This window comes from Bubalus bubalis, chromosome X (genome assembly GCF_019923935.1).
Source record: "Bubalus bubalis isolate 160015118507 breed Murrah chromosome X, NDDB_SH_1, whole genome shotgun sequence".
Classification (NCBI taxonomy): domain Eukaryota; kingdom Metazoa; phylum Chordata; class Mammalia; order Artiodactyla; family Bovidae; genus Bubalus; species Bubalus bubalis.
Window position 1 is genome coordinate 106,844,790 of NC_059181.1, and position 12,613 is coordinate 106,857,402.

Below are 12,613 nucleotides of genomic sequence, written 5' to 3' on the forward strand. Positions count from 1 at the left end.
AAAGCAGGAGTAGCAATACTTATATCAGATAAATTAGATTTTAAGACAAAGGCTGTGAAAAGAGACAAAGATGGTAACTACGTAATGATCAAAGGCTCAATCCAAGAAGAAGATATAAGAATTATAAATATATATGCACCCAACACGTGAGTGTCGCAATATGTAAGACAAATGCTAACAAGTATGAAAGGAGAAATTAACAATAACACAATAATAGTGGGAGACTTTAATACCCCACTCACACCTATGGATAGATCAACTAAACAGAAAATTAACAAAGAAACACAAACTTTAAACGGTACAATAGAACAGTGAGACCTAATTGATATCTATAGGACATTTCATCCCAAAACAATGAATTTCAACATTTTCTCAAGTGCACATGGAAGCTTCTCCAGGATAGATCACATCCTGGGCCATAAATCTAGCCTTGGTAAATTCAAAAAAATAGAAATCATTCTAAGCATCTTTTCTGACCACAATGCAGTAAGATTAGATCTCAATTACAGGAGAAAAACTACTAAAAATTCCAACATATGGAGGCTGAACAACACGCTGCTGAATAACCAACACATCACAGAAGAAATCAAAAAAGAAATCAAAATTTGCATAGAAACTAAGGAAAATGAAAACACAACAACCCGAAACCTATGGGACACTTTAAAAGCAGTCCTAAGGGGAAAGATCAGAGCAATACATGCATACCTCAAGAAACAAGAAAAAAGTCAAATAAATAATCTAACCCTACACCTAAAGCAACTAGAAAAGGAAGAAATGAAGAACCCCAGGGTTAGTAGAGGGAAAGAAATCTTAAAAATTAGGGCAGAAATAAATGCAGAAGAAGCAAAGGAGACCATAGCAAAAATCAACAAAGCCAAAAGCGGTTCTTTGAAAGGATAAATAAAATTGACACACCATTAGCCAGGCTCATCAAGAAACAAAGGGAGAAAAATCAAATCAATAAAATTAGAAATGAAAATGGAGAGATCACAACAGACAACACAGAATTACAAAGGATAATAAGAGACTACTATCAACAATTATATGCCAATAAAATGGACAACGAGGAAGAAATGGACAAATTCTTAGAAAAGTACAACTTTCCAAAACTCGACCAGGAAGAAATAGAAAATCTTAACAGACCCATCACAAGCACGGAATTTGAAACTGTAATCAAAACTCTTCCAACAAACAAAAGCCCAGGTCCAGACGGCTTCACAGCTGAATTCTACCAAAAATTTAGAGAAGAGCTAACACCTATCCTGCTCAAACTCTTCCAGAAAATTGCAGAGGAAGTAAAATTCCAAACTCATTCTATGAGGCCGCCAACACTCTAATACCAAAACCTGGCAAAGATCCCACAAAAGAAGAAAACTACAGGCCAATATCACTGATGAACATAGATGCAAAAATCCTTACCAAAATTCTAACAATCAGAATCCAACAACACATTAAAAAGATCATACACCAGGACCAATTGGGCTTTATCCCAGGGATGCAAGGATTCATCAATATCCGCAAATCAATCACTGTAATACACCACATTAACAAATTGAAAACTAAAAACCATATGATTATTTCAATAGATGCAGAGAAAGCCTTTGACAAAATTCAACATCCATTTATGATAAAAACTCTCCAGAAAGCAGGAATAGAAGGAACATACCTCAACATAGTAAAAGCTATATATGACAAACCCACAGCAAACATTATCCTCAATGGTGAACAATTGAACGCATTTCCTCTAAAGTCAGGAACAAGACAAGGGTGCCCACTTTCACCATTACTATTCAACATAGTTTTGGAAGTTTTGGTCACAGCAATGAGAGCAGAAAAAGAAATAAAAGGAATCCAAATTGGAAAAGAAGTAAAACTCTCACTATTTGCAGATGACATGATCCTCTACATAGAAAACCCTAAAGACTCCACCAGCAAATTACTAGAAATAATCAATGATTATAGTGAAGTTGCAGGGTATAAAATCAACACACAGAAATCCCTTGCATTCCTATACACTAATAATGAGAAAACATAAAGAGAAATTAAAGAAACAATTTCATTCACCATTGCAACGGAAAGAATAAAATACTTAGGTATATATCCACCTAAAGAAACTAAAGACCTATATATAGAAAACTATAAAAGACTGGTGAAAGAAATCAAAGAGGATACTAATAGAAGGAGAAATATACCATGTTCATGGATTGGAAGAATCAATATAGTGAAAATGAGTATACTACCCAAAGCAATTTATAGATTCAATGCAATCCCCATCAAGCTACCAACGGTATTCTTCACAGAGCTAGAACAAATAATTTCACAATTTGTATGGAAATACAAAAAACCTCGAACAACCAAATCTATCTTGAGAAAGAAGAATGGAACTGGAGGAATCGACCTACCTGACTTCAGGCTCTATAACAAAGCCACAGTTATCAAGACAGTATGGTGCTGGCACAAAGACAGAAATATTGATCAATGGAACAAAACAGAAATCCCAGAGATAAATCCACGCACAGAGGGGCACCTTATCTTTGACAAAGGAGGTAAAAATATACAATGGATTAAAAACAATCTCTTTAACAAATGGTGCTGGGAAAACTGGTCAACCACTTGTAAAAGAATGAAACTAGAACAATTTCTAACACCATACACAAAAACAAACTCAAAATGGATTAAAGATCTGATCTAAGACCAGAAACTATAAAACTCCTAGAGGAGAACATAGGCAAAACACTCTCCGACATACATCACAGCAGGATCCTCCATGACCCACCTCCCAGAATATTGGAAATAAAAGCAAAAATAAACAAATGGGACCTAATTAAACTTAAAAGCTTCTGCACAACAAAGGAAACTATTAGCAAGGTGAAAAGGCAGCCTTCAGAATGGGAGAAAATGATAGTAAATGAAGCAACTGACAAACAACTAATCTCAACAATATACAAGCAACTCCTACAGCTCAACTCCAGAAAAATAAAGGACCCAATCAAAAAATGGGCCAAAGAACTAAATAGACATTTCTCCAAAGAAGACATACAGATGGCTAACAAACACATGAAAAGGTGCTCAACATCACTCATTATCAGAAAAAATGCAAATCAAAACCACTATGAGGTACCATACAGAATGGTCAGTCAGAATGGCTGTGATCCAAAAGTCTACAAGCAATAAATGCTGGAGAGGATGTGGAGAAAAGGGAACCCTTATACACTGTTGGTGGGAATGCAAACTAGTACAGCCACTATGGAGAACAGTGTGGAGATTCCTTAAAAAAACTGGAAATAGAATGGCCTTATGACCCAGCAATCCCACTGCTGGGCATACACACTGAGGAAACCAGAAGGGAAAGAGACACGTGTACCTCAATGTTCATCGCAGCACTGTTTATAATAGCCAGGACATGGAAGCAACCTAGATGTCCATCAACAGATGAAAGGATAAGAAAGCTGTGGTACATATATGCAATGGAGTATTACTCAGCCATTAAAAAGAATACATTTGAATCAGTTCTAATGAGGTGGATGAACCTGAAGCCTATTATACAGAGTGAAGTAAGCCAGAAAGAAAAACACCAATACAGTATACTAACGAATACAAATGGAATTTACAAAGTTGGTAACAATAACCCTGTGTACGAGATAGCAAAAGAGACAATGATGTATAGATCAGTCTTAGGGACTGTGTGTGAGAGGGAGAGGTTGGGGAGATATGGGAGAATGGCACTGAAACATGTGTAATATCATGTATGAAATGAGTTGCCAGTCCAGGTTCGATGCATGATACTGGATGCTTGGAGCTGGTGCACTGGGACGACTCAGAGGCAGGATATGGGGAGGGAGGAGGGAGGAGGGTTAAGGATGGGGACCACGGGTATACATGTGGCGGATTCATTTTGATGTTTGGCAAAACTTATACAATATTGTAAAGTTTAAAAATAAAATAAAATTAAAAATAAAAGTTTAAAGCACACTGGACCCAACATATCCTTATGGAACAGTGCACCATTAGCACAGCCATAAGCAGGAAGCCATTGCTTTGCCATATTACTCCACATCCTGTTACTAAGAAACAGGTCTTGCCCAGCAATTGGACAGTGCATCGCTCCGCCCTGCCAATAAGCAAGATACTATCAGTGAGATACCTATTGGTACTTCCTCTGCATGGCTGTTGATCAGCTCCACATTGGGCCCTAACTGATGATAACTGTCGATGAGTTATCTTCAGGTAGGGCCATTGGGGAAGTGATTCAGTTAAGAGACAGTGGTGCATTGGTCATCTGACTTTTGTCTTTGGGCACCTTACTTTTTTATTTTTATTTTAATCGGTAATGTATTTCTGGTAGATGGGGCAAGTTGAGGTTCCCTTCTCAATATGAGAGTTGAAGTGTCCCCAACAATATTAGTGGAGGAGGCATTTATGACTTTCTTGGCTCTGATGTGTAGTTTTATGGAGATGGTGTATAGACCTTGGGGCAACAGACTGAGGATTCACCAGGTCTTGGGGTCTCTAAAGCTCATTGGAGTAGCAAAAACATCCAACCTGTTTTTAATTACCTTTTTCCTTGTTAAGTGCTTGTTCTTAAGTTCCTTAAGACCCTCAAGAACCCCCACTAGGAAGAGGGTGGTCGAAAGACGAAATGACTAGCCGACTCTGAGGAACAGATTTAGAGGGAAAAGTGTTTGGTAGAGGTTCATACAGGGATGGATGAGGCAGGAGTGTTGAAGGGGGACATATAAGTCAAAGAATAAAGGACACGGAAGGAAAGACTGATGGTCATGAGAAGAAACACCATGCCCCTAAATCACCACTCCCCAGAATCAGACACACAGAGGTTTCAGGGGTGAGAAAGTTGTATCCTGGCCTCCCTCAGCACCCAATAACCCATGTTGATGGGCACAGTGGTACATTATAATGTCTAAGTCCCCAAAGCCACCATTGGCTGGGGGAGTGCCTAGCTGACCAATCAGATTGAAGGGTGTGGCTCCTCATTGTTCTGAGAAGGTATATATAGGGAGGTCAGAGGCAGAGATTCTGGGTTAGGCCATGCCATGCTATCATCATAAGGTAACCAGGAAGCCACGGCAGCCAAGAAGAGTTTCCATGTGGTATTCTACAAGGGTGAAAGGACGAAAGAAGGCCCTTTGTCCACAGAGATACAGAGGCAGTGTGAAGGTAAGATGATTCCCTCTATGCTCCCCACTTTCTCCATTGACTTTGCTGCACAAGAACTCTACACTGCCCTTGCCTGCCACAAAAGCCCTCACCAGCTGACATCCCTTTTCATGAAATCTCCCTTCAAACTCAGATGTTATACCCTTTCATCAAATCTAATAACCTTCTCTTGTCTTTCAAGGCTCGAAATATGACCATGAGGGTCGGAAGACCTCTAAAGGAAACCCTGAGAAAGATAATCTGATCATATGCCACTCAGTCGAAGAAGGTGAAGAAAAGAAGAAAACCAAACAGTTTTTTCTGTTCCTCTGCAATAAGAAACTGAATCAAAGCCGAAAAGAGTACCAAAATATGAGGCAGAATCAAAAGAGAAGGTAAGCTAAGCCACCCCAGAATGAGAGACCCTTGAGAAGTAAAAGCTGAGCAGCTAGTAACTGAATAGAAGGTCAGACATTTAGAATTGTGTCTCCAGAGGTCTGCTTTCTTAGAAATGGTCAACCCAGAAAAGACTGACTCTCACACTAACATAGGAAACTGATGGCTGTGAGTAAAATACACATCAAATGGTAAAAAGATGATATTTGTGTGTGTGTGTGAATTTTCTAATGGGAAAGGAGGGAAGGAAGATAAGAGGTGGGCACCTGAGTTGGGAGGGATATGGGGTCCCAAGAGCTGAGGGAACAGACCCTCAGGTCCCCAGGTAGCCAGAGAGTAGAGGTCTCGACTGGGTCAGGAGTCTGCACTGAAGGTGAATAACCCTGCTTAACAATTGATCTCAGCTGCAAGGAGTAGTGGTGCGGTGTTCCTGCCATTGTTTGGGGTGTGGAGTGACATTAGGGTCTAGATTGCCAGAACCCAGAGGGGAAGAGGGCTTCACATGGGGATGGTGAATGTCATAGTTACCCTGAGTGCGGCAGGCAGAAATCACCTCCTGGTACATTAAGTCATAACGGGCTTTGTTGCATCATTCACCTATGCTATAAGCTAAAGGTGCTCAGGAGGCACAAAATGCTGATGAAACTAACCCACAATGAGCACTCCCAAAGATTAAAATAATGTTTGGAGGGATCAGACCAAATATCAATTAGGCCACTGTTATCCTAAGAAATTTGTGGAAGCAGTGTATTCCCAAGGGCAGGGCAGTGGACGTGGCCCAATCCTGGTGCCGATGACTAACAGGAACACGACATACAGATAATGTTTTTGGGGTGGGGGGCACCGTGCAGTTTTTGGGATCTTAGTTCCCTGACCAGGGATTGAACCGGTTCTGCTTCTAGAGAAAGCATGGAGTCCTAACCACTGGACAGCCAGAATAGTCAGGACAGAGACTTTTGATAAAAGTAGTAATATAAGACTGGGTAAAAGCTGGTCTTATATTTATCACCATCCCCTAGTATTTCTAAATAACTAACGTCGTAAAACATTCTTCCCCAATATACTCTTTTGATATTCCACATTCTACAAGTTTTCATGGTTTAAAAAGAAGAGTATTGAATATTTAATTTGGTGTTAACCTTAATTATGAAGTGTTTGAAGAGTTTCAAGGAGTAGTCAATCAAATATGGAGATATATAAGGCAGAGACTCTACTAGAGGAATCCCATGTGTTTTCAGAAAACATTTAAGAAACAATTAAAACAGAGTTTCACCATCAGCATCAAAAGAGTTGAGTTCAGATTTTAAGTCAATGCTACGGTATCTTTTATCTGGATTGTAGCTCCCTAGTTAAATCTTTCTGGCACTTTAACTCCTGAGAGACATAGTTGATGATTCAAAGTCAGTCACTGAATGTGATTTAAAATCATTAAGAGTGAAGGAGACCCAGGATTTGTTGTCCTTTCAAAGGAAGTGGGAGAACTATCAACTCTGCCTGCGAAAATCAGTCAGGTAAGCAGCTACCAGGATGATATGGACAGAGAGCCCTGATAGGTGGGTGCTGTGATTCCAGATCTGTATATATTATCACCATTTAACACTATCACACTTTAATGCCCTGTTTCAGGATTGACTGAAATACCTGCTGTTAGGGGAAGGTAACAGATTACTAGGCCTGAAGAGCTGAAAGTGAAAGTTGCTCTGTCATGTCCTATGGTTGGTGACCCCATGGACTATACAGTCCATGGAATTATCCAGGACAGAATACTGGAGTGGTTAGCCTTTCCTTACTCCAGTGGATATTCCCAACCCAGGGATCAAGCTCAGGCATCCCACATTGAAGGCATATTCTTCACCAGCTGAGCCTCCAGGGAAGCCAAAGAATGCTAGAGTGGGTATCTTATACTTTCTCCAGCAGAGCTTCCCTACACAGGATTTGAACTGATGTCTACAGCTTTGCAGGCCGAATCTTTCCCAAGTGAGCTATCAGGAAATTCCTGAGGTGGACCAAAATGGAGGTTAGAGGGCCTTGTTTCCCTAAAGTAGTGCTGGTATGTAGTTTAATATCCATGGATATACTGCCACCTTGCAGAAAGAATTGAGGATGCATAGAGTTTAAAAAGGATCCAAAGACTTTTAGGGGTAAAAGAGAAAAACATAAACACTAAGTCATGTGTTTAGAAAGGGTATATCCATTTAGATCAGCAACAATAAATCAATATCAGATGCCTGTAGCTCTCCTGGAAAAGGACAGTATATTGTGATTCAAACATGAAAAGTCCTATTGCAAACGCTGTGTTGGATGAGGGTGGGTTTTGCTCATTAGCACTCACAAAGAGTAGTAGGAACTCTTTATACTTCCACTTATACCAGTTCGACATGAATAGATTCCAACTGACCCCTCTAGCTGTGGCCATAACAACCTCTATTAGTTGAAACATTGATTTACCTAAGACCTTCTACTTAACTCTACGCCTGTGTCCATCCTATCTTCTGTGACTCAGAAACTAGCAACCATCTGAGGCCAGCCGAATGGTCACATCCCAAGGAAATGCTTTAATCATTCTCCTGTGTATTAAAATTTTCACGTTCTCTAACCATTTGCAGTTCATTACACGCAGTTTGTAGGATAGATTTTTGAGTATGTATCTTATCAGAAATGCATGCCAGAGAGGTAAACAGAATAGAAATCAACAATGTGGTGATACAAAGTATTATCAGAAGCTTGATTATCTAAGACTGTAAGGGAGAAAATCACTCTTTTCTTCCAATTATGTCCAATAATTGGCTTGAAAATGTAGTAAAAACCATAAACTAGAGAGTGGATCAGAGGTCAAAGGAACTTAAATGAGAAGGTCATTTTATCAGTAGTCAAGAGGAGCTCTATGTCAAAGGAACTTAAACGAGAAGGTCATTTTATCAGTAGTCAAGAGGAGCTCTATGTCTTTGTATTAAGAAAACCCATTTGCATGTCACCAAATGCAAAGGCCAAAGCAGTGCCCAAGGACTCATGATAAGTGCACAATCCTGCTGGCCCAGAGGCTTCTATTGATTGACAGAGGTCAAGAGCAAGTCTATGTGCCTAGGTCAGAACTCATCTGCCCAGGATGACATTCACCTTTCAGCGGGAATCAAGTGGGAGTCCCTAAACTTTGCATGCTCCTGGCCAAGTCCCTCACTCCAGGGCCTTTCTGACAGCCTTGTCACTCATTACTGCCTTGAGATGATCATGATTAAGTTTCACCTCACCATCTCTTCATTTAATTGCCGTTGGCATCCAGAAATCTGAATGCAAAAGATTGAAATAGGACCCTTATTTTATACCACATAAAAAATCTAAACTCAAAGTTGATTAAAGATGTAAATGCAAGTTCTGAAACTATAAATCAACTGGAAGGAAACATCCTGGAGAAGTTGTAAGCATTGGTCTTAGAAGTAATTTTTTGTATGTGACACCAAAAGCATAGGAAACAAAAGCAAAAATATAAAAATAGGACAACTTCAAACGATTAAACTGCCTCCCCCAAAGAACATCAAAAACACATCTACATAGAAGCCAAGGTGATCATTACCAAATGGCAAGTTGGGGCGCGGGGAGGATTTGGGGGTTGGGGATTAACATATATATACACACAACTATATATAAAATAGATAACCAACAAGGACCTACTACAAAACCACAGTCAACTCTGCTAGAAATTCTGTAACAACATAAATGGAAAAAGAATTTGTAAAGGAATAGTTATATGGATGTATGCCTGTGGAAGCTCAGTTGATTCAGATGTGCCCTATTCTTTGTGACCCTATGGACTGTAGCCTGCTAGGCTCTTCTGTCCATGAGATTCTCCAGGCAAGAATCCTGGAGAGGCTCGTCATGTCCCTCTGAGCATATCTTCCCAACCCAGGGATTGAATCCAAATCTCCTTCATTGCAGGGTGATTCTTTAACTACTGAGCCAAGTGGGAAGCCCAAATACATGTATATGTAAAGCTGTATCACTTTGCTGTACAGTTGTGGTAAGATGATACACACTTCTTGGTGTCTCATACTTTGTGCTTAAAGTTAGGACATTGTCCGGTAATAATATTCCTATATATCTCTACCAAATGAATGTTATTTTCTGTAATTCTTGCCCTGTCAAGAGAGGGCAAAGTCTCAAGTCACAACTTTCACCTTGAAATGTCCCATCCTGGATAAGCAGAAACAGATCTCATATGGCAGCTCCTTCAGGGCAAGGCTCCCACAATCTGCCCACATCTCATCCTTGATGGAGCCAGGCACCCAACCCAAAAGGTCCTATCTCCTCAGGCTGTCCAAGTGAGGAGACCAGTTCTGAGACTGAAGCCCAGGAAGATGGCCACTGCTAGTAGGTTGCAGAGACAGGGATGGTGGAGAGGTTCACCACTCCTCAAGGCCTATGCCAAGGATACTGGAGGGCCTTAGTGAGGGCCCTGGAGCACTACAGGATGTTGTCCCCAGTCTATTACCTTGGACGTCCAGCTCAACCTATTGCCCAAGGCTAGGTGATCTCCAGGCCCTCCAAAAGAATGCCTGAATCTGCCACTTCTCTCACTTTCCAGCTGATGACCACCACACCACCCTTCCTTAATCATTTCCGAATAATCCCTTCTTGACAGTAACTGGGGGGCAGGGCCCACTGTGGTGCTGATCAATAGCTGAGCAGAACAATGAATGGTCACTCATTGAGAGTTTTCTGCTTGTGAATGGGGCCATCTGAGGCACTAAGCAAGGCTGAGCTACACCTGTTGCCTAGGAACAGGGTGGGTTGAAATGAAGCACATCACTGGCAAACTGCATAGGGCTGTAATCACTCTGCTCTGCTACCTTGTGAATAGAATAAGAATCACTGTGAGGTTAAGGTTTGTCAAAGTAGTTCTCAAGGTAAGCTGGCTTTGACATTCTTGTTGGCTTTGAAATGTTAGGTATAATATACGTGGAACATGGAATCATGTGACAGCTGTTGAAAGGGCATATAGATAAGCACTGCTGACTGGCATGCCTGTGAATACAATGAAAATAATAATGTACAAAAGTTAAACAATCATGTGAAATCAAAATCTGCGGTGGGAAAGGAGTCAGTCAAATAGATGAAAGTACACTGGACCCAACATATCCTTATGGAATAGAGCAGCATGAGCACAGCCATTAGCAGGTAGCCATTGCTTTGCCTTATTACTCCACATCCTGTTCCTATGGAACAGGTCTTGCTCAGCAATTGGACCGTGCATCATTCGGCCCTGCCAATAAGCAACCAACTATCAGTGAGATAACTACTGGTACTTCTCCTTCTCAGCTATTCGTCAGCTCCCCATTGGGCCCTACCTGATGATAACTGTCAATGAGGGACCACTGGGAAAGTGATTCAGTCAAGAGATAGTGGTGCATTCGTCATCTGACTCTTGCCTTTGGGCACCTTATTTATTTATTTATTTATTTTTTAATCGGAAGTGTATTTCTGGTAGATGGGGCAAGTTGAGTTTCCCTACTCAATATGAGAGTTGAAGTGTCCCCAAAAATATTCGTGGACGAGACATTTATGACTTTCTTGGCTCTGATGTGTAATTATATGGAGATGTGTATAGACCTTGGGGCAACAGATAGAGGATTCACCAAGGCTTGGGGTCTTTAAAGGTCATTGGAGTAGCAAAAATATTCAACCTGTTCTTAATTACCTTTTTCCATGTTAAGTGCTTGCTCTTAAGTTCCTTAAGCCCCTCAAAAACCCCCAGTAAGAAAAGGGTAGTCGAAAGATGAAATGCCTAGACTACTCTGAGGAACAGATTTGGAGTGAAAAGTGTTTGGTAGAGGTTCATGGAGGGGGCAGGAGTGTTGAAGGGGGACATATAAATCAAACAATAAAGGGCACTGAAAGAAAGTCAGATGGTCATGAGAAGAAACACCATGCCCCTGAAACACCACTCGCCAGAATCAGACACACAGAGGTGTCAGGGGTGAGAAAGTTGTATCATGGCCTCCCTCATCACCTATTAACCCATGTTGATGGGCACAGTGGTACATTGTGATGTCTAAGACCACAAAGCCACCATTGGCTGGGGGAGTGCCTAGCTGACCAATCAGATTGAAGGGTGTGGCTCCTCATTGTTCTCAGAAGGTATATATACGGAGGTCAGAGGCAGAGATTCTGGGTTAGGCCATTTCCTGCTATCATGATAAGGTAACCAGGAAGCCACGGCAGCCAAGAAGAGTTCCAATGCGGTGTGCTTCAAGGGTGAAAGGACTAAAGAAGAGTCTTTGTACACAGAGATACAGGGGCAGTGTGAAGGTAAGATGATTCCATCTGTGCTACCCGCGTTCTCCTTTGACTTTGCCGCCCAAGACCTCTACACTGCCCTTTCCTGCCACAAAAGCCCTCATCAGCCCCAATCCCTTTTCATGATATATCCCTTCCAACTCAGATGTGATAACCTTTCCCCAAAACTAATATCCTTCTCTTGTCTTTCAAGGCACGGAATATGACCATGAGGGTCAGAGGACGTATAAAAGGAACCTTGAGAAAGATAATCCGATTATATGGCACTCAGTCGAAGAAGGTGAAAAAAAAAAAAAAAAAAAAAAAAAAAAAAAAACAGAAAAACCAACCTATTTTTTCTGTTCCTGTGCACGTAAGAAATTGAATCAAAGCCTAAAAGGGTGCCAAAACATGAGGCAGAGTCAAAGAAAGAGGCAGAATCAAAAGAGAAAGTAAGCTCAGCCACCCCAGAATGAGAGACCCTGGAGAAGTACAACCTGGGCAGCCAGGAACTGAATAGAAACGGTCAGACAGTTTAGAATTATGTCTCCAGAGGTCTGCTTTCTTAGAAATGGTCAACCAGGAAAAGACTGACACTCACACTAACATAGTAAACTGATGGCTGCAATTAAAGTACACATCAAATGGTGGAAAGATGATATTTGTGTGTGTGTGAATTTTTTGATGGGAAGGGAGGGAAGGAAGCAAAGTGATGGGCACCTGAGTGGGGAGAGATGTGGGGTCCCAAGAGCTGAGGGAACAGAACCACAGGTCCTCAATTAGCCAGAGAATA

General features: G+C 41.0%; 1 long non-coding RNA gene across 1 annotated transcript; it reads left to right on the forward strand.

Moving 5' to 3' along the window:
* Nucleotides 1-11,019: 11,019 nt before the first annotated feature.
* On the forward strand, nt 11,020-12,165 carry LOC123331868. The gene is made up of 2 exons (XR_006548674.2): nt 11,020-11,853; nt 12,035-12,165. It is a non-coding gene; the product is annotated as an uncharacterized LOC123331868 (long non-coding RNA).
* Nucleotides 12,166-12,613: the final 448 nt, after the last annotated feature.